Source organism: Lynx canadensis, chromosome B1, assembly GCF_007474595.2.
Source record: "Lynx canadensis isolate LIC74 chromosome B1, mLynCan4.pri.v2, whole genome shotgun sequence".
Taxonomy (NCBI): domain Eukaryota; kingdom Metazoa; phylum Chordata; class Mammalia; order Carnivora; family Felidae; genus Lynx; species Lynx canadensis.
Window position 1 is genome coordinate 49,810,266 of NC_044306.2, and position 23,610 is coordinate 49,833,875.

General features: G+C 44.6%; 1 protein-coding gene across 3 annotated transcripts in view; it reads right to left on the minus strand.

The window, feature by feature from the left end:
• Window positions 1-22,644, minus strand: part of ZNF395 (zinc finger protein 395) — a 41,404-nt gene extending 18,760 nt beyond the window's left edge. The window contains exons 1-2 of one of the 3 annotated variants that reach the window (XM_030312677.1): window positions 6,747-7,243; window positions 5,569-5,731 (exon numbers count right to left, since the gene is read on the minus strand). The gene's annotated coding sequence lies outside the window, so the exon portion shown is untranslated. Of the gene's footprint in view, window positions 1-5,568; window positions 5,732-6,746; window positions 7,244-22,452; window positions 22,540-22,615 lie in introns of those variants that run through there. The other 2 variants (XM_032592871.1, XM_030312678.1) reach the window with 2 other exon arrangements.
• Between the last annotated feature and the right edge of the window lie 966 nt (window positions 22,645-23,610).

Sequence of the window (23,610 nt, forward strand, 5' to 3'; positions counted from 1 at the left end):
ATTGATTCCGTACCAACATTTCTAAATCAGCTGTTCGAAAAGTGACCATTTGGACTTTCAAGGCATTCTAATCATCTTCTTTTTCTGATGGTTTCAGAAAGCTAGATTACACCACATCGGTATATGATGGTTTAGACTACCAGTAAAATTAAAATTATAGACTATCAGGATTGACAGGCACCTTAAAGGCTGCCTATCCCCCATCCTCTCCACAGCATCTCCCTGTGAGTACCGAGCCTTCCCATTATTGTAATACATGTAATAGAATAATGGAAGGAAAAAATAAGGGTCCCAAATAGCACTGCTATTTTCATATTCCAGCAGATGGGCCATAGAAATAGGTCATCTGATCTAGTTACACTGAATTTTCTCCAGCAAATAATAAAGGACCCTCATCAACAAACACTTTTGTTAGTCTGACTGCACAGCGATCATTCAATCAAGTAAAAGGGACCATTCTGTTTGCACTGCCAGCAGGGAAGGAAAGCTGTTTTCACAGTTCTGCCCAGGAACAAGCACTTCCCCTTCCTTCACACCTAGCTCCCCGGGTCGCTTTCAAAACCGCTGCTGTGATGCCCTTTGTTTCGCTGCTCTGGCCTGCATACACTACTCTGTGTTACACGGGACACTTCTCAGGCCAGTGCTTGGCACATGGTCAGGCTCAGGGATCTATTTCTACCGCTGCCAGTAGGGCTGCAACTCCCTTAGACTGTAAGCCCTTTGAGGACACATACCAAATCTCGTTTAGCCCATCAGATTTAGGATTTTTAAATGGATGATACCCCTGTGGGTGAGGAGAGTCCCAGGTTCAAAAGTAACGTCATAAGAAAGAATACCTGCGGCTTGCCCTAAAATGAAGGCAGGTTATCAAAAGCAAAGGTAGAGTTTTAGTGTTCTATTGAAAACAGGCAGAGAATTTATATAAAGTAGCAGGCATTAAGTAAAAACATGCTTGCAAATGTGCTGTGTGAGGGAGACAGTTTATGCAGCACTGTTTTTGTACATGCATGGGGGGAAGGGAGAGCACATAAGGACATATGTACGTGTGTGTGCGTGCATGCACTGTGGTTAAACCTGATCTCAACTGGGCTAAAACTATGAGCGTTCCAGAAGGAGGCGGGGAGATGAGTGATTGCTGACTCGGCATTTTACCCAGAGCCCAGTGGGAGGGAGGGAACCAGGAGCTGACTATCTCCTGGAGAACGAGCCACAGAGAACTAACAGTTCTCTCTAGCAGTTTTTAGAGTAGGCATATAAGAGATCTGCTCATTAACTCAAACCACCAAGGACTGTTCGAATGACACTTGGGTTTACACTCACTTTAATGCACACATTTGGGGTCTTCCTTTTCTTCCTGACCTCCCACCAACTCAAAAAAATATGGAAGGACAATATAATCTCCATTTTACAGCTCAGAAAACTGAGGCTCCTCAAGGTCATTTATTTGCCCAAGCTAGCAAGCTGTGGTGTTTGCAGCTTTCTTGGATCCTCTCTGATCTAGTTCTGTCTTCTGTACAAGTGGAGACCCAGCAGCAGGACAGGGGCTCAGGTTGGAGGGCTCTGGAGCTCCCAGCCCTGATGCCTTCCCATGGCCTTATCTGATCTTCATAGGACTATGAGAAAGAAAGTGTGAGTTTCACTGGGAAGAGGGATCTATCAGAAGAAGGGATCTAATAGAAGGGACCTATTACTTTTCATAGTAATGGAAAGCTCAAGCTGGCAACAAAAGAACCACCCACAAAAATATAAAACATGGAGGTGAGGGGCACCTGGTTGGCTCAGTCGATTAAGCATCTGACTTTGGCTCGGGTCATGATCTCACAGCTGGTGAGTTCAAGCACCACATCGGGTTCTGTGCTGACAGCTCAGAGCCTGGAGCCTGCTTCGGATTCTGGGTTTCCCTCTCTCTCTGCCCCTCCCCCACTCATGCACTGTCTCTCTCTCCCTCTCTCTCTCTCAAATACAAATAAACATTAAAAAGAATTTAGAAAAAAAGAATAAAACATAGAGGTGAGAATTTAAAAAGCCTACCAATCCAGAGCCCATTAGCATAAGGCCCCGAGTAGTGCACATGCCAAAAGGGAAGCCTGTGCAGTAATGACGCTCAAGGTGTCAATCCTGAAAAAAAAAAAAAAAAAAAAAAAAAAAAAAAGGGCAGAGAAATTCATTCTCTATTTTTTTTTCATGTAAGTGGTTAAAGTAGAAAAAACTATTTTGGATTCAACAGTCATTTGAATGAATCATCACATTCCCTAAAGACAACCTACAGAATGGGGGAAGAAATACTTGCAAACCATATATCTGATAAGGGATTAATATCCAAAACATATAAGGAACTCATCCAACTCAACAGGAAGAAACAAACAACAACAAAACCTACAAATAACCCAATTAAAAGTGAGCAAAAGACCTGAACAGACATTTCTCCAAAGAAGATATATAGAAGGCCAATGGGTGCATGAAAGGATGCTCAACATCACTCATCATCAGGGAAATGCAAAGTAAAACCACAATGAGATAACACCTCACACCTGTCAGAACAGCCATCATCAAAAAGGCAAAAGACAACAAGTGCTGGTGAGGATGTGGAGAAAAGGGAGCACTTGTGCACTGTTGGAGGGAATGCAAACTGGTGCAGCTGCTGTGGAAAACAGTGTGGAGGGTTCTCAAAAATTAAAAGCAGCACTACCATATTAGTAATTCCACTTCTAGGAATTTACCCAAGGGTACAGAAAACCTTAAATCAGATATCTCTGCACCCCTACATTCACAGCAGCATTATTTACAATAGCTAAGAAATGGAAACAACCTAAGTGTCCATCAATGGATGAATAAAGAAGATGTATATATACACTATGGAATGCTACTCAGCCATGAAAAACGAGTAAATCCTACCATTTACAACAACGTCGCAAACAAGCAAACAAAAACTCATAGAAAAAGAAATCAGACTTGTAGTTACCAAAGGCAGGCAGATGGCGAAGGGGGGAATCAGAGGAAGGTGGCCAGAAGACACAAACTTCCAGTGATAAGTAAGTGATGTCCCAACATGATGACTAGAGCCAACACTGCTGTGTGATCTATAGGCAAGATGTTAAGACAGTAAATCCTGAGGAACACTTTCCTCCCTTTCTTCTTTCTTTCCTTTTTATTGTATCTATATGAGAAGACAGGTATCTGTTGCGATCATCATTTCACAAAATATGTAAATCAAACCATCATGCTGTATGCTTTCAACTCATGCAGTGATACAGGTCAATTATTTCTCAATAAAACTGGAGAAAATAATAATCGCATTTGTCCACAATGCTAAGTAAACAGATAGTGGGGCTTGTAAGGAGGGTGTGAGCCACCCGCTGCCTTGCCTGGCTGGAATCAACAGGTAATAAAAAGGCAGCAGCCCTGTCCTGTGGCAGATGATCAGAGCGCAAAGGGGCTTCGGGTGCCCAAGAAAGGTGCCACCTTGTCTGGGGGCGGGCCAGCAGAGTGAGCCCCAAAATTAAACAGAAGAAACCATGCACATGCAGACAAGACAGGTCAACTCAGAGACACCTAACCAGGAAAGATAAACAGGTAAGGAAAGGGATCAAGGTGCCCCCAATATCTCTCAGGAATCCAAGATTCATCTGGGAGGCACCGGTCTAAAAGGCAAGCTAATGGGAAGCTATAATCTCGGAAACTATAAATCACAAGAAACGTGATGTTGGCCTGGCAGAATATTCTAGTGGGTGAAAGCATTTAAATCCTGAAATAGGAGCTGGACACCAGAATTTGTTCTAAGACCGAAATGGCTGACTAGCCAATGGCTACAGACCTGTCTGGCGAGAAGGGAGGTGGCAAGCTACTACAAATCAACTTTTAATCTAACTTTTCCCTTTATTCCCACTCCCCAATTAACTATGTGTGTTTTCTGTTTCCAGATGGGGGGCAGCTCCTCACCCTATCACTCTATCACCTTCCCCTGGGAGACTCTGCTATGCTCTGAGAGGGAAGCATTCCTCCAATACCAGCGGGAATGCTTCCAATCCCCCAGGAATGCCATGGCTCAGAGAGGAAAAAAGGCTAGACACTGCTGAGGGGCTGAACCTGGCTCATCAAAATGAACACCCAGCCTGTGCAGGAGAAGCTGAGCCAAGGCACACTCCCGGCAGGGGGCACTTCTCTAGGGAAAGAACAGCTGGTAGATAGGGATTCGAACAGGTCTACCTCCACCTGTGTGACTTGTGACACTCAGTCACCATCTTGGAGCCTCAATTTCCGGCCTCACCTGTGAAAACTGAGAAAAGTTCCCAGCACCAGGAAGGAACTTGACAGACATGTTTCCTTCCCCGTCCCCTTACTCCAGACCAGTGCTAGATAGCTACGTACCACAACAGGCCACTCTGAATGCTCAGTAGCCACTGTCAAGCTGGCATCTGGGAACCACGATTAGCAAAGGATATTCAACCAGAACCAGTAATACAACGACTGGCTCTAAGGGAAACCAAGAAGTAGACTGTGGGCGAGCCACTGATTAACTGAAATCACAACAAAACTGATTTCGGCAAGATAGGGGAGTCCAGCATATTCCATTTGGAGGCCTGCTGGCCACAATGAATCAACCCCAGGGATCAGGGCTTAGAGTTCAACACCAAGCCAGACAGCTTTGCCCCTGCAGTTGAAAGCCAGAGCCCCAGGCCACTGCCCGTCTCCCACATGACCTGGCCCCTGCTCACTTCACTCTCTGCACACAGGTCCCAATCCTGCTCTCCTCCCCCAAGCCAAAATCTCACTCTTGGTGCCCTGCCCAGGGTGGTTCAAGGCCTGCTGCCAAAGCTCCCTGAGGCGTAACTTGACCGGCCTCTCTGAACAACCTCCAGGGCCTGCCTCCTGCAGACACTTCAGTCTGAGATTCCAGCTGTCCCAGATCCGGATCAGGCCCACACCGGTGCAGACCCATATGGGAAACAATTCAGCACCAACTCACCAGAAACCCAGGGAAAGAAGCACCCCAGAACAGCGTTTTTAAAAACCTGCTGATATTCAACACATGTGCCAGGCTCTTACCAATGAACTGAACAGAATAATTAAGAAGCCTAAGCTTCAGACCCTGCCTTTAAAGAACTATGAGCTCCCACCTGGATCACACATCCAGCACTTGTTTATAAAAGCATTTAATATGCTCCGGAGCTACATTCATATATTTGCGCTGTATAATTAGATGAATGATCAGAATGGGCTTCTTTCAGGAAAAGGCAAAGAACACCCAGCACTCTGACACTGAAACCTGAGAAAAAGACGGTTCTTAGCATTAAGCTCCTAAAGTTAGATGAATGTACATGTTAAAATTTTAAGTGTTTGACATAAGTTAGTTAAGCCGAAATAAAGTATGTTATAAATCTATTAAAAAAAAAAAAATCTGCTGGGTGCCTGGAGAGTGAGGGAGACAGACATGTTTCCCCAGAAAATAGAAAGTCAGCCTAAGTGAAAAGACTACAGACATCATAAAGGAAGACTGTTTAAATACACAGTGAAAAATGAACACAGTGGACAGGGTGCTTACCCAAAGCATGACCACTAAGGAAGTACCTTTCTCTGAAGAAGGCTGTTTAAGGCGTCTTCATGCCCCCATAACTGTGGGGCTGACGATGAGTTCAAAGACAAAACAGAGATGGAGACACTGGATGAATGAGTGGTCAGTCACCCCCATCTTGGCTCAGGATATCAGGGTGTCCACTCTTGAATGTTTCTCCTGAAATGGATAGGCTAATGGCATTGGTCAGAGAGCGCTCACTGGAGAGGATGTTCTAAGCCAAAATGCCAAAACAAATGTGGATCAATCACAGAGACCAGATGGCTCACGCTCCTGAGTTTTGAGACAAGTGAAGGATGAAATCAGTGCTCAGTAGGCCAAGATACACAGGCCATGGTTACGCGGCACTGGTGAGCTCCTGCCTGCCCCAAGGACAGTCAAGGAGGCCACCACCACATGGAATCTCAGCCCTGTATCAGGCTAGCAGGTAGACTATACTTAGTTCAGAGGACTAGGACCTTTTGAGGGAAAAGGCACTGCCATGTGCACACACACACACACAAAATCACATCTAACCACTTTGCTAGAACTGTTAGAGAATAAACTGGCAAAAGAAAAATAGGGATCTTCTATGTAATAAACAGCCTTTCGAAGACTGATGTTCTTTCAGGAATGTTCCAAGAGCTATTATCTGCCAAAGACTTATATGCCAGTCACTTGCTGAGCATTTCATATACGGTATCACGTTTCATCCCTCACAATAATCTCATGAGACAAGTACCATCATCTTTTCCTTTTTACAGATGAGATGCTGAAACTCAGAGAGGTTAAGTAATATGCCCAAGGCCACACAGCTAGACAGTGACAGAACAGACATGTGATCAGATCAGATATGTCTGACTCCAAAAGCTATGCTCTGTCTACTATCTTATGCAAGAAAACTACGCATCAGGAAGAGTAAGAGGCTAGACTAAATAGCCTCTTAAAGGCTCCTTGTTAGTAAAAACTTTGAGTCACTGAGAGGTTAATGTGGTATTGGTGGTCTGGGCCTGGAAGAGGAAATGAAATGGGCATTATGATAGCCAAGTATCAAGTGTGGGGCTCACCCAGGGTTAGGACTACAATTATTCTTATATAACACTTTTATAAATACCCCAGAGAGAATGCACAGTGAGACTGGGTTGCAAATGAACTCTAACCTCCCAGTTATGTGACCTCAGGCAGATTATCTCACCTTTCTGTGCCTCAGTTTCCTCACTTGTAAAATGAGGAAAACATTGGCTCCTACTCAAAGGATAATTTGGAGCTTTGAGGAAGCAATGCAGCTTTTTTTCAAAGTGTCTTGGTTTTTAAGAGTCTCCACACTCCTCTTCCTAGAGATTCTGATTCCCTCGGTCTGACAGAGAAGCCTAGGAAAAAAAAATGAAAAAATGCACCTCAAGTACTAAATGTTGTCCCTTCCTTGCAAATAAGTGATAGCCAAAATTAATAATAATAATAATAATAATAATAATAATAATAGAAATAAGGCACCAAACTCCGGGTAGTGATGAGCCAAACTTATGGGAAGATCACACGGGAAATTTTGAACAAATAGGGTGGAAAGCAGCCAGTAAATTTTAACAATGATAAAGGCAATGTAGTACATTTAAGGAAAAAAACATTACAACCATGTAAAGCTCTGGGGCAACAGTCAGAATGCCATAAAAAGACCTGTATGTCACTACAGATCAGACTGTCATACTACTGTGATCACAAAGGTCAAAAGACGAACAAACCAACTGCTTGTCCAGCACCAGCACCACTACAAGAGTACTAAAAACAAAAAGAAACACACCGCCCACCTACCCCCCACCCCACAAATTTAGAGATTCATCCACACTGGGGACACTGGTTGCTGCCCAACAAGAAAGAGATATTGTAAAACATAGGCTGTGTGGTGTGATGGGGAGGGCATGCTAAGATGGCCAGAAAGATCAAGGCCAGGAGGGCCTCGAGAGAATCTATCAAACGGGAGAGATAAGGTGGGTGCCAACTTTGTTCCCAAATCCTAAATGACCGAGGAGGGAATGCCTGTTAACACTCCAGGGAGACGGGAGGAGGAGATGCCTCAATACCCCCCCAAAAGAAGGCAATATAAATGCAATATAAATGCATTACTGGGTTTGGACAATAGTTTTAATGCAACAGTGGGGTTCCCCTGGGGTCAGAACCAGAACTGTTTTCATTAGTATCTGCACAAGGGATCTGAAGGCAAATACATGTGAAATAATTCAGGCTGCAAAAGGGTTCCACCTCTCACCAGCAAATAGGTGACCAGCAGCACCAGCATGTGCCTTCAAGAGGGACACAGCCAAGTCCTCCCTTGCCACACTGGCTCCTAAAGGCAAGGACTTGGCTTGACATGATGAATTTTCATCATTTCTAGAGTTCTCAGAAATCCAGAGACGATGGCAAGAAGTGTGAATACAGAGACACACATCATCCTTCTCCAAATAAAATGAAACTGTTAATAAAAGTAACATGACAGTGTTCTAGATTTTTTTTTAAGAACACTAAAATGCTTCCAAATGTGCCTCACCCTTGGCTTGAGCATTTAAGCTACACTTTGTATTCTAAAGATGTCATGGAAAAGAATTACAAATGCATTGAAGGTCTCCTGTTAGGAAATTAACTGGATTTAAAATTTATCATCCAGAATCCTCAGTGTGCTGCTTATCCATCCTGTGATTTTTCTCCACACAACCACAACCAACATGCAGACCAAAGTCCTTGGGGAGACCAAACAGAACGAACCATGAGGCTCAAAGGGGTTCTTCCAACAGCAACCCTTCTAGCCAAGCAGCCCTGACTCGTGGGGGGCATACATCTAGCACAACCTAAATCCTGCCCTAGTCTTAGAAAACAATTTCCAGAGCAATCAGACACGAGAGGGGGGAAAAAAGGCATCCAAATTGGTAAAGAAGAAGTTAAACGGTCACTATCTGCAGATGATATAATACTATACACAGAAAACAGTTAAAGCCCACCAAAAAACTATTAGAAGTTATAAATAAATTCAATATAGTTGCAGGACACAAAACTAATACGTACAAATCAGTTGTATTTCTACACACTAATAATGAAATAGCAGAGAGGAAAATTAGGGAAACAATTCCATTTACAACCACACCAAAAAGAATAAAATATCTATGTATGCCACTGAAAACTATAAAACATCAATGAAAGAAATTGAAGATGACACATGCTCATGGATTGGAAGAATTAATATTATTAAAATGCCCATACTACCCAAAGCAATCTACAGATTTGATGCAAACCAAAAATATCAACAGAAATTTTCACAGAACTAAAACAAATAATACTTAAATTTTTAAGGTACCACAAAAGACCCTGACTAGCCAAACCAACCTTGAGAAAGAAGAACAAAGTTGGACATATCATAATGCCAGATTTCAAGATATGCTACAAAGCTGCAGTAAACAAAAAAGTATGGTACTGGCCCCAAAACAGACACATGGATCAAAAGAACAGAATAGATCCAGAAATAAACCCATGCTTATATGGTCAATTAATCTACGACAAGGGAGGCAAGAATATACAATGGAGAAAAGACAGTGTCTTCAATAAATGGTGCTGGGAAAATGGAACAGCTACATGCAAAAGAATGACCACTTGTTTACACGATACCCAAAAAGAAACCGAAAATGGACCAAAGAGCTAAATGTGAGACCTGAAACCATGAAAATCCTACAAGAGAACACAGGCAGTAATTTCTTTGACATTGGAAACCTTAGCAACATTTTTCAAGGCTTGCCTCCCGAGGCAAGAGAAACAAAACAAAAATAAACTATTGGGGCTACATAAAAATAAATTTTTGCACAATAAAGGAAACCAGCAACAAAATAAAAGGGCAACTCTAGTGAATGGGAGAAGATATCTGCAAATAGTATATCCAATAAGGGGTTAGCATCCAAAATATAGGAAGAAACTATACAACTCAACACCAAAAAAAAAAAAAAAAAAAAAAAAATCCAATTAAAAATGGGCAGAGAAACTGAATAGACACTTTTCTAAGAAGACATACAGATGGCCAAGAGAGAGACACATGAAAAGATGCTGAACATCACTAATTATCAGGGAGATGCAAATCAAAAGCACAGTGCGATATCACCTTACACCTGTCAGAATGCCTAAAATCAAAAAGAAATTTTAAGAATTTTAATATTGGGGCGCCTGGGTGGCGCAGTCGGTTAAGCGTCCGACTTCAGCCAGGTCACGATCTCGCGGTCCGTGAGTTCGAGCCCCGCGTCAGGCTCTGGGCTGATGGCTCAGAGCCTGGAGCCTGTTTCCGATTCAGTGTCTCCCTCTCTCTCTGCCCCTCCCCCGTTCATGCTCTGTCTCTCTCTGTCCCAAAAATAAATAAACGTTGAAAAAAAAAATTTTTTTTAAAAAAAAGAATTTTAATATTAAAAAAAAAGAAGTCACAAGTATTGGTGAGGATGTAATGAAAAAGGAACTCTCATATACTGCTGGTGGGAATGCAAATTGGTGCAGCCAGTGTGAAAACAGCATGGAGTTTCCCCAAAAAATTAAAAATAGAAATACCATATGATTCCACTACTGGGTATTTACCCAAAGAAAATAAAAATACTAATTTTGAAAAGATATATGCACCCTTATGTTTACTGAAGGATTATTTACAATAGTCAAGATATGGAAGCAACCCAGTGTCCATGGATGGATAAATAAGATGCAGGGTATATACACAATGGAGTATTACTCAGCCATAAAAACAAGAGGTCTTGCCATTTGCAACAACATGGATGGACCTAGAGGGTATTATGCTATATGAAATAAGTCAGAGAAAGACAAATGGCCATATCATTTCACTCATATGTGAAATCTAAAAAACAAAGCAAATAAAAAAGCAGAATCAGGCTCATAAGTACAGAGAACTGATGGCTGCCAGAGGGGACAGAGGTGGGAGGACAGCCAAAATGGGTGAAGGGGAGTGAGAGGTACAGGCTTCCAGTCATGGAATGAGTAAGTCATGGGGATGAAAGGCACAGCACAGGGAATACAGTCAGTGGTATCGTAATGAGTTGCATGGTGACAGATGGTAGCTACACGTGTGGTATAGAATTGTTGAATCACTGTGTTGTATACCTGGAACTAATATAACATTGTGTGTCAACAAGAAAGAGAGGGAGGGAGGGGAAGGGGGGAAGGAGGGAAGGAAGGGGGGAGGGAAGGAAGGAAGCGGGGAGGGAGGGAGGGAGGGAGGGAAGGAAGGAAGGAAGGAAAGAAGGAAGGGAGGGAGGGAGGAAGGGAGGGAAGACTTTACTTCGCATGTGAGCACGCGTCAAGTATGTCCAGGCCTACATTAAGTCTAAGCTAAGAACTAGCCTTATAATGTATCTTCCTTAAGATTTCAAATTGGAGCGCCCCATTACTCAGCAATTGCTCTTTCTCTACCCTAGAGAAATACTCACCTGTGTTGCAAAGAGGCATGTGCAGCTGAGTTTATTGTAACAGGGTTTGTAACAGATTTAGAAATAATTTAAATGTCCATTGCTGGGGCGCCTGGGTGGCTTGGTCGGTTGAGCGTCCGACTTCGGCTCAGGTCATGATCTCACGGTCCGTGAGTTCGAGCCCCACGTCGGGCTCTGGGCTGATGGCTCAGAGCCTGGAACCTGCTTCCGATTCTGTGTTTCCCTCTCTCTCTGCCCCTCCCCTGTTCATGCTCTGTCTCTCTCTGTCTCAAAAATAAATAAACGTGAAAAAAAAAATGTCCATTGCTTAGGAAGGTTCTTAGGAAGGCCATGCAGGAGTTAGACAAAATCAAGAAGTCCTAGATATACATATGGACAGGAAGCAATCACCAAGATGTTCTGTTGTGGAAGACAGGGAGCCCAGCACAGTGCTCCTAGTGCCAGTTAAATACACTTAACTTGTTTTAAGTTCTGTAGGTATAAACCCAAGTATGTAAAGCATCTGGACACCAACGAACTCCTAAGTGGTTAACCTCTGGAGAAGGACTGGGATTAGGAGTGGTTGTCAAGGAAGATTCTGTTTCCTCTGGAAGGTTTGCATTGTTTTTTTTCCTACAGAGAATGTATTCATGTACTACTTTTGTAATGAAAGTTTCATTTAGCCATTTAAGTTTTTTAAAAAGAAAGAAACTGACCCGGTTCAATACATTTCAATAATGTGTTGGGGGCAATTTCTATCTGAATCTGACACATGCTTTCCAGGAGGCTGAGCACTCAGCAGTGCAGAGAGTGGGTTTTGTAACACCAATCTTGTTACAATATTACAAGCCCAACGCTGTAACTCTGTGAATCCTTAAATTTATATGCTAGCTCAAGGAAGAGGCAGAAGATAGAAAGTATGTCAGGGGGCTTTCTGGGTAATCCAAGGGGATGTCCTAGGAGCAATTCCACTTCTTCTGGCTGAGCGTTCTAGCTCTCCCAAACACAACCAACTAAACACCCTTGCCCAACCACACATATCCCACACTGGGCTGGCTGTGCCTCAGACTCTTCTACCTGGGAATCAGAATTTCTGACATTAATCTGGATGCCGTGGACTAATGAGAAGGAATCTGAATGCCCCAGCACACAAGTGCCAAAAATTATTTACTTACCAGGGCCACCTAGCCATATAGAATACTCCTCCACCTCTTCAAAGCACTACTCAGAAACACATTTTAAAATTAAGAACCTACTAAGGCAAAACTAACCCAGGGTGACAGAAATCAGAGCTGAAATACTTCTGGTTACAGGGGAGGATAATCTGGTAATGGTCATAAGGAACATGTCTGGGGTGATGGAAATGTCTTATCTCAAAATGCATTTGTCAAAACTGATTGAACAGCACACTTAAGATCTAAGCATTCCACTGTATGCAAATTATACCTCAATTAAAAAAAAAAAAAAGCTACTCAAACACTGTTTCTCTGCTAGCTGCAGCAGAACTTTGAGCTGTCCTATCAGACATCTGAAATCTCTGTTGTGCTATGTAAAGAGCTCGAGTACCATGGCGACAGTCACCATAAAAATAGATAACAAGATTAAAATGGATAGAGGACACATGAATTTAAGAACGGCACACCAAGAGCAATTCATTTGCAGCAGAAGAAAAATAGAAAGAGGAGAGGGAGTTTTTCATTCCACCAGCACTTTGGGAAAAGAAAAAAAAAAAAACAGCCACTGAATGTGGTTGTTTTTACTAAAAGAGTTTTATGGCTTCCCAATACTCAGAGGACAAAAAAGGCTGTGAGCGGTTATCTCTTACCATACTTTGCTTTAAAAAAAAAAAAAAAGTGTATGATACTCTGAGTGGTTTCCATGCCTCCTGTATGTGGCCCAAGGAACCAGTTCACAGCAATTCAACAAGCACAGATGATGTGCCGCACACTCTGAGCCCCAAATGATACTGAGATAAAGGACACCCGAGCACTTTAAGTACACAAGCATTTCCAACCACAGTTCTAAATGACCAAGTTCTGCCTATGTTTCTTACACGCAGCTAAAGTTGTCGTTCCCTATTTTGTGTACCCCCAAATTCTTTTACTCTGTGCAAAAAGAGCACTTTCTTGCCAAATACTGATTTTTCAAGTGCCAAAATGTGAAAATGGACAATGGAGACAGAAACCATCTCATGATATTCTCCAAAGATGAGATAAACCTCCATTCTCTCTGCAGAGCCAAGAAACTTCTGCTATGGGATTCAGCCCTAACAGTGCCCCCAACAACAACAAAAAAAGTAATCCAAAAGTAGCAGGAAGAAAATCTAAAAACTTTAAATAATCAGCGTGGATTCTAAACAAACCATATATTTAAGTAAAATTTAGACAAAATCAAATCAAATTTTCTACGTGTAAGCTATAAATAAAAATGAAAAAGTAAACATTTTTAACTCAAACCACAAACTTATTGTCTGATATAAACTAAGTATGTACATTCCTGGAAAATCCCACTCCAAAGTTTCTTTAAATTTATCCTTCCTCATTCTCTTTGTCCCTAAACCTACAAAGCCATCACGAGGCTCAGTGTTATCCCTGATGTCAGGACAGTGTTTAACATGCAATACCTGGTGATATGTGTGCAATGTGGGAAATGAACTAGGAAGGAGATGGTCAACGGCACTCCCTGGTCCTTCCAAAGCCAAGCAGAGAACCCAGTGTTCAATTAAGGGGCCCCATCTTGATTCATTCATTATTACTGAATAAAACTGGCCAATAAACACATTGGTCTTCTACATGTTAATCTCTTTTATTAGTACTTGCCACTTCCACCCAACCACCACCTTCTTGCTTTTCGTAAAGACCAAATTCAATTTTCAGCAGCCCTGGGGCCACAACCCTAACCAACCTGGAAACGGGTCTCCTCAACCTTTCTAAAATGACCCCAAAGGTGTCTCTCAAGAGTGGAGACCCACTTAAAAACATTTTTTTTTAAATTTTTTTTTTTCAACGTTTATTTATTTTTGGGACAGAGAGAGACAGAGCATGAACGGGGGAGGGGCAGAGAGAGAGGGAGACACAGAATCGGAAACAGGCTCCAGGCTCCGAGCCATCAGCCCAGAGCCTGACGCGGGGCTCGAACTCACGGACCGCGAGATCGTGACCTGGCTGAAGTCGGACGCTTAACCGACTGCGCCACCCAGGCGCCCCAAAAACATTTTTTTAAGAAACATTTTTACAAGAGCTTACATGATGATGTTGACTCAAATACTATGCAACTAAAGGTATATCCCCTCCTCTACGTTATCTTTCAGCTTTGACAAGTCACATAATAACCTGACCCTAACAGCTAGAAAGGACTTTGGAGGTCAGCCTAATTCCTGTCCTTCTCTTCTACGGCATTTCTTATCAACAGCATTCAGCCCGAATTGAATACCTCTGACAACGGGAAACTTACTATTCCATGGGCAGACATTTCCATTGTTGGACAGTTCTGCCAACCAAAAAACCCTTTTTCGTATTGAACTGACGTCTGTTCTCCCAGTATTTAGGATTAAAAGGAAACTGAGAGCTCATCAACCTGGTGTAATCATTCTACAGATAAGGAATCCTATAATGTATAATCATTCTACAGATAAGAAATCTGAAGCTAGAAAGGATAAACCAACTGTACTATCCACTGGTCATATTCCAACACCAAAGCAATGAGTAAATCTACTCTTTCCTATACCCGCTAATACATGAAAATACTCAAAAGCACTATTGTGTACCCACCCCACGAGCGTCCTCACTCCAATCATTCCTGATCCTGCATCATCCTAGTGTCCCTCCTGGGGATAAAGTCATTCTTGTTCATGTTTCCTTAAATCATGTCTCCCAACCCCCTCATGGCCCAAATGTCAAATGACCGGTAGAGGTCGCTAAAACTAGATCCTTTGCTTGGAACAATGAATTTCTGATCCAGTTATTTCTGATTCTAGTTACTAACTAGATTCAATTTTTTAAAAGCCTCATCCCACTCAGGGCTCACATTAAACCATGAACAACAGAACAATCTCAAAACTTTTTTCCCCACATGATTTGCCCTCTTCAGTGTGCCTACGGTACTACCCAGGCTACAGTGTGCTTGTCTATTCACAGGACGATCTCCCCCTTGCAATCAGATCATCAACATCAGGTCAGGGACTGAGTCTTATTTTGGGACTCCAGTGCCTAACTCACTGCTTGACACATAGCAGGTAGGTACTCAAGATCAGTCACTGAATAAACCATCTACCCTTACCCTATCCTGTCCTTGAAGAATAAAATGTTTTGTGTTTTTAAACACCAGTGTTTAAGGGAATGAAAAGACAAACCATAGACTGGGAAAACATATTTGCAAAAGACACATCTGATAAAGGACAATTATCCATAATATACAAAGAGCTTTTTAAACTCAACAGCAAGAAAACAACAACTCGATTTTAAAAAAGGGGCCAAAGGTCTTAACAGACACCTCACCCAAGGAGATATACAGATGGCAAAACTCACATGAAGAGATGTCATCTGCGTGTCACTAGGAAAATGCAAATTAGAACAAGACACCACTACACACCTACCAGAATGGCCAAAATCCAGAGCAATGACCACACCGAATGCTGGTGAGGATGTGGAGTAGCAGGAACTCTCATTCACTGCTGGGGGGGGGGGGGAGTAAAATGGTACAGCCACTTTGGAAAACAGTTTGGCAGTCCCTCACAAAATTAAGCATACTCTTATCATACGATCTAGCAGTCACACCTCTTGGCATTTGTCCACAGGAGTTGAAAACTATGTCCACACAAAAACCTACACAGCTGCAGATGTTTACAGCAGCTTTATTCCTAAAAAGTGTTAAAACTTGGAAGCAACCAAGATGCCCTTCAGTAGGGGAATGGATAAACAAACGGTGGTACATCCAGACAATGGAATATTCTTCAGTGCTAAAAAGGAATGAACTATCAAACTATCAAAAGATAGAGAGGAAGTTTAATTGCATATTACTGAGTCGAAGAAGCCAATCTGAAAAGACTACATGCTGTATGATTCCAACTATACGGCATTCTGGAAAAAGCTAAACTGCCCACAGGAAAAAGTAAAAGTGGTTGCCAAGGGTTGGGGGGAGGGACGGGTAAATAGGCAAAGCACAGAGGATTTTAGGGCAGTAAAAGTACTCTCTCCGTATGATACTGTAATAATGGTGGATACATGTCATTATACATTTGTCCAAACTCCTAGAACGTACAAGAGTAAACACTAACGTAAACTATGGTCTTTGGGTGATGAGATGGGTCAATGTAGGTTCATCAATTGCAACAGTTGTACAACTCTGGTGGGAAACTGATAGTGGGGGAGGCTATGCATGCGTCCCAGGCAAATGGGAAATCTCTGTACCTTCTCAGTTTTGCTGTAAGCCCAAAACTACTCTAGAAAATACATTTAAAAATCTATAGCAGTGTTTTCTCCCCACTATGTTATAAATACATGTTATAGAGTATATAAATAATAAATGCAAAATGTAAAAATAAGTCAGTTAACTCCATCCATCTATCCAGTGTTAGTATTTTGGTATCAGAATTACTAATATATTTATTTCCAGCCATTTTCTTTTTTTTTTTTTTGTTTATTTATTTTTGAGAGACAGAGAGAGAGTGAGCGAGGGAGGGGCAGCGAGAGAGGGAGACACGTAATCTGAAGCAGGAGCCAGGCTCCAAGCTGTCAGCACAGAGCCTAACACGGGGCTCGAACTCACAAACCATGACATCATGACCTGAGCCAAAGTCAGACACTTAATGGACTGAGCCACCCAGGTGCCCCATTTCCAGCCATTTTCTATACACTTTGTTTCTTTAAGATTTGAAATCATATTGTAGGTGCACCTTAGCTTTTAGCAGAAACATCTGTCCATGTTATTTTAAAGCTATTCCTAAACATTATTTTTAATGGCTTCATAATATTCCATTATAAAGACATATCCATCAGAATCACTTATAGATGACTTCCAGCCCACTCATACCACTGAATATTTAGGCTGTTTCTAATTTTTCACTCCAGTTTAAAAAAGAAAAAAACCTCTGAATAATCTCTGTGCATAAAACATCATCTACATTTTGGATATGGTCTTAGCTGTACCTCTAGAAGTAGAACTAACTTACCAGAACGTATGAACATCTCGATACATTACAATTCAAATTTTAAAAACGACATCAGACTTTACATTTACCCCTTACTGCATTTCTTTTTTAATTTGGGCCTTCATTCTGAATGATAGTGAACCTTGATTCATCTACTAAATAAGCAATCTGTCCCACCTCTGTGCCATCAACAAAGTTGACAAACGCACCTTCTGTATCGCCATCTGCAACACTGGAAAAAATGTTGAACAGCTCAAGGCCAAGAATAGAACCCTGTGACACTCATTTTCAGACCCCCTTCCAGGCTGACTCAGTGCCACTAATTAACAGATTTTGCATACAACTGTCAAATTAATAACACCAACCAGCACATTCTACGACTTATTTAATACAGACCATCATATCTCAAGAAACTGTTAAATACCTTACCAAAGTCACAGTGCACCATAGCTACTGCCTCATTCCTCTGTTCTAGTAACCGAACCACCACGTAAGACAGGAAATGGGATCAGTTTGATACCATTAGGCTGACTTCTGGTTATCCTCATGTCCTAAAGCCATGTCCTTAATACACATTTTTCAGCAAAGCGCGCTTCAGTTTTGGCTTCTGTTAATGTTACAACAGCAAAATTTTAAGTCATCAGATTGTGCAACCTGTATAAAGCAGGGTGACTACTGTTTGGTCCCTCTCACCTGTAGCTTACCTGGGGAAATGTTCTGAATCACTGGTGGCTATGGACTTCCAGGGTAAACCAAACTGTCTCTAGACCACAGAGACCTGAATTTACTCACTTCAGCTCGTCCCAAAATAAGCCTAGTTTTCAGGCGTCGTTTGCACAAACACCTGAGTTTGAGCCAATAATTCTGTGGTCATTTTGAATACTGGCTTATGAATCTCTGGATCCTAGAGGCCTACCCCCTGGGGTAATCCTAGGAGTAAGGAAATAAGAAGTGAAACAGCCCCTCTCTTTGCTGTTCCTTTATTACTGAATCACATGACCAAAGATCTAATCTAATGTCGTATGGCATTTGACAATCATGACTCACATCACACCAAATTATTACCCCAACAGCATTCTCAGAACATACATACCAGGAGCCACATCTAATCATGCCAGCCAGAAGTAGACAATGGGAGTGTCTGAGAGATCTTGGGGTCACTAGAAACTGGCCTCACAATAAGACAATACAGCCCAAAGCCTTCCCTAATTAGCACCATTCCAATCATCAGAAAAAGATTCCAAAGTCTTAGCCAGCAGCAACTCAGAAAGTACTGTTGACTTGCCTAAAACAAATCACTTGCACACAAATCTCTCAGATTCCATCATGTCAGACTCCCACCCAAATCCGCCAGGTTGGCATTTAAGCCTCTTGAAAGATCAGGTCGCAAACCCAAAGTCCTGCAAGACTAAACAGGGAGTGTCGAGCGGCCACACTGATGTGACAGGGAGTCCGGGGACAGTGACAACTGCGGACCACAGGGCCCATCTCCCGTGCACAGGAGGCAGCCACTGCTCACTGCCTGATCTGCTTCTTTATAGAGTCCCAAACCCAGAAGTTTTCTGGGTTGTTCCCAATTTTTTAAAACCTTTGTGTACTGAAAATTATAACACTTCTGTAGGCTGGTTTACAACCCCTAACTTTGATCGTAACCCACCTTTCTAGACTGGTTTCCCCCCACTCTCTAACAAAAACCCTTTGATTCACTCTTACATATACTGTGCACATCCTAACTCCAAGCCTCTGTCCGTGTTACACACCCTCCTACCTGTGCGGCACCATAAGATGCCCCAAAGAGTTCATCCCAGACTCCCTTCACTATTCCCAAAAGTTTTCCCAAGCCACTCCAACACAAGATGCTCGCCCCCTCCTATGAACCCTACAGGTACTTACTTTTCACTTTGGCATTTAATCATCTTGCCTTGCTTCTTAATCACAGTTATATCTTATCTCTCCAACTAGCCTGTAAATGTTCAATCTCTTCCTCATGCTTGCTTCCACTTACGGCACCAGTAAGGGGAGCCCTGCACCTGAGCAGCTTAATAAATACTTCCTAGATGAGAAAACTCTCCTTAGCCGGTTTTCAAACCATGGGTTACATCCACTACAGAGCAGTTAAGTCACCTTAGTGAGAAACAAAAAGCATTTTTAAATGAAAAATAAAAGAATAAAAGTACCAAAGGAGATTGCACCACGCAAAAGAAGGTAGTGCTTTGTGAATTTAAATTAAGATTCTTACATACATGATTTAGTGTACCTAGGTCATGACGTAATTTTTATTTCTTCATGTAGGTCACAGTCAAAACACCCTATTCTTAAAGAGTAAATTAGCTCAACCACTGCTCTGTGAAATTTTTTTGACCTATACCTATATATTACCTATAAAGAAAAAATATCCAATGGACACCTCTGCCCACCCAAGTCAGCTTCCCCTGCTAGTTCACTGATCTTGCATTTCAGAGAAATACAGAGGCTAAGGAACTGCTATTCTATTCTCCACTCCATTCTGCAACTTTTTGCAATCATCCTTCAAACTCGCCAGCCCTCAGATGTTGCAAGTTGAGGCTTGGGGAATTTGTTCAGCGAATCACCCTAAGTCATCCTTGCAACAAGAAAGCAGAATTCAGAGCTCAGGAAAAAACCGGCACCAGCTAGCTTCCCACTGCACGTTCCTCGGGAACTGGTAATGGCACAGGTTAGGACAGACCTGGCCCTGGGAAAGGCAGTATCCCTGGGCCCCAAGTTTCCTCCTTGCTCCTTGTCACCTTGCTGCTCCCCCATCTTGTTGCTTCCCCACCCCAACCCCACCCCCCCCACACACACACACAGCTATGAAGGGACACCAGGACTACTAGCCTAAGGGTCTCGGTGGAGAGCAAAATTTAACTTGTTTCAAAGCCCAGCAATTTATGTGTTTAGCAAATTCCATTCTTCCCTCAAATCTCCAATCCCAACTTGCTTTGCCAACTTCAGGTTCAGTACCTGACAATGTCACAGGAATGGCAATACAGCTCAGTCTTCCAGTTCAGACTCTCAGTCCCACTCACCAGCATCCTCTATTGCTATGACCAAGCCAATGCCCCACTCTGAGGGTCTTCTTTCCCCCAGCTCGGGCAGCCTGGTTTCCCACCAGTCCCAGAGCTTCGGTGGCTTGCAGGACACCTATGTTTGGATGTCTTGGCAAATACAGGAAATCTCCACAGCCTGAGTGTCAATTGCTTCTCTCCAAAATACACATTTCCGATTTCTCGAGTTACCAACGACAGCAGTTCCAAGGCCCTGGCGTGTAATCAATTTCCACAAAGAATTAATTTCCATTCATCTCCTTCCTTCACCCTGCCCCTGTCAACAGATTATTTCAACAGTAATGCTTCTAAAATCCACCCGCTTTTCCATTTTCAGTTATCCCAGTCCAAATTCTGAGCACTCCACAACTGTAACAGTCTACTGATTTGTCTCCTAACATTACTTTTAAAAAACCTTTCCAAATACCTTCCTGTTACGTCACTCTCTGGCTCAAAAACCTTTAATGTCTCCCCAGCACACACAGGGTAAAGTGCAATTCCCCAGCCTGGCTTTCTAGGACTTTCACAATCCTAACCATTGTTCCTCTCCATCTTTATCTCCTGCTCAGGAAACGTTCCCTGGTCTGGCCAAGCCCACCTCCTGTCTCTCAGGAAAGCCATGTTCAATCACACCTCATGACCCATCTCAAGGGTCTCATCCTCCAGGAATCAAGTCCTGGCGATTCCTGCCCATAGCACTCTTCTCTGAGCTCCAGCAGCACCTCTCCTATACCTTGCATTTCGACAGTTAATTGTGCCTTATCTTGAGGTCTTATTTCACGTGCTTAAGTATTTCTGTCTCCTCCCTGAGACTAAGTCCTGGACGGAATCATCTCCTGTATCTTTTGTATCCTCCCTCACTGAGATAACTGTTCAGACCTATTCTCCTCTGGCAGTACCTCTGCTACCTCTGGCACCTGTAGTTTCTCCCTCTCTTGCCTTTGGGCCTTGGCCAGCGAGTTATTCTCCAAGTGCTGACTTACTTCATGACTTAGTACCATAAATCCATCCCCCAACTGTAACCTTTCCTTCCATATTCCTCCTCCCACCCCCAGCATTTACAGTGCCTCAGGCAGCCATAGCACATTAATTTGAACTGGAGCTCTCAAATCACTTCCACCAATGGGATTTCTGAGGCCTTAGATTTCTTGTGTGCCTCTTATCATCCTTCCCTGAGAGCCTGGCATAATGCTGAGAACACAGCAGCCCCTCAAAAGTGCCTGTGGAGTTTAACTTAATTCCCGTGTTCCCCTGTGTTTCAAGTTCCTTGAGACCTGGAACCTCTGTTTACACAACACCTTAGGAGGGCGTCACAAAAGCCTGCGATACCTGTTGATCACTCACTTTCAGGCAAACTGCACCAGAGACACTTTTCTAGAAAGAGGAGTGTAAAGAAGATAGTGGTGGCCTGTAGGTAACCCTGCGCCTGGCGGCCTGACATCATGAAAACGCCTGCCTGGTGGAAATGTTCCAAGCTCCCGAAAACTGCCTAGGACTGCCTGATATCAAGGAGGCGGTGGCACCCCCACCGCCTGGCAGGTGGGCTTCTTTAGATTTCTGAGTCATTCCTAAAGTGAAGGCGCTGAGCCCTGAACTCCAAGACAGGGAAGAAAAATCTGCCTTTGAAATTGTTTGCACATGACAAACTCCCAGCCCAGGCCCCCACCCGAGCACCCCACTTGCCCACAGTGCCAGTTCCAAGGAGGGCCAGGGGACACCGGTGAGGAGAGGCAGGATTAAACCGCATGTAAGGAAGTGGGGGTGGACAAAAGGGGCCAGAAAGGGAAGGGGGCAACCCCCGAGGTGGAGGGTGTGTCGCGCCGCGCGTCCCGCAGCCCGGCACTCGCCCGCTCGCTCGCTCGGTGGAGTGGGCAGGAACGCGCGAGGCGCCGGGAGGGTTGGGCTGGCGGCCCAGCCGGAAAGGGTCAGGGAGGGGGCAGTTCAGTCTCCGTCGGAGAGGCGACTCCGGACAACCGCTCAAAGTTGGGGAGGGGGTTCCTCTGCGAGCGCCCGCGGCGGGCGAGATAAACAAGGCGGCGCACGGGAGAGCGGGCGGCCACCCCCCACCCGGCCAGCGCGGGCACTGGCACTGCCGCAGCGCCCCCGCGCCCCGACCGGCCGCTGCCCCGGCGGCGCCCGCCTCCCGGGCCCCCAGGCCGCCGGCCCGGCCCCCGCGGGCGCGCGGAGCGTGGGAAGTTCCCGGGCCGCCCCAGTCCCCGGGCTGCAGCGCCGCGAGGTCCCCGCGCAGCTCACCTCGCCCCGCCACGAGCAGCAGCGCGGGCCGGGCAGCTCCCGCTCGGACAGCTCGGCTTGGCTCGGGGCTGCAGCTGCCGCGGCCCCAGCCCGCCCACCCGGCGCGGCCCACCGCCCCGCTCCGCTCCGGCCGCCCGCCCGCCGAGGCTCCGTTCGCGCCCACCTGGCCGGCCTGCCCTCCCTCTCCGGGACACTGCGCTCACGTACGCGGCCGCGGCCACAACCCGGCCCGGATTCCCCGCCCGGGAAGGGAGCGGAGGAGCGCGCCAGCCAGCGAGCGAAAGAGCGAGCCTCGGGGACACACCCCCCCGCCCGCCCCCCTCCCCAGCCACAGGCGCCGCGCGCGCGCGCGCGCGCCCCCGCCGGCCACGCGCGCACGCGCCCTCCCCGCACACCCACCGCGCGCCGGGGATACACACCCCCGGCGGCTCGTAGACAGTGGGCGCTCAATAAGTGCCCGAGCGACTCCACGCGCACATGCGCACTTGAACCTGACCGAGTTGTGACACCTCCCCCCACCCCCACCCCAAAATCGGAACCGGCGGCTGCAGCCCCGAACCAAACTTGAGTGTTTGCCTTGTTTCACTGAACCGCAAACCGAGCCAAAGTTTCTTGCTGTTGTTTTTCCAGGCCTGGCTCCGGGACGGGCTTCTCCGCGAGAGGCCGAGCTCGCCCCAGGGCGGGAAAGGAAGCCAGAAAGCTCGAGGCGCCAAGGACGGGAGCTTGGCGGGGGCGATAGAGTCCGAGGCCGCGCAGCCGGCACCCGCCCGGAGCGCAAACGAAAGCGTGAGAGGGAGGGAGCGTCGGAGCCAACCTTTCCATTTTCCTTTTGGGTTAATGTTTTCTTCTCCATTTTATGACATTTTACTCGATTTTACCCGTTTGTAGTTGTAAAGTAAGGCGGTATTTACTCTTTCTGGAATTAAATGAGAGAAAGTTAACTATTAGCTCTCGAGCCCTTATGTAAACGACACCAGTTGCTTTTGGCACCGTTAGGCTCTGGCTTTTGTATAATTTGTAACAAGGAGAATTGAAGCTATTCCATTGTGTTGCTCTATGTTTTTCAGAGATAAGACCAGAGTTACAACGGTAGTGAGGGGCCCCTGTGTCGATAGGTATGGGCAATATACAGTTATATTCAAGTAAGTTTAAGGAATA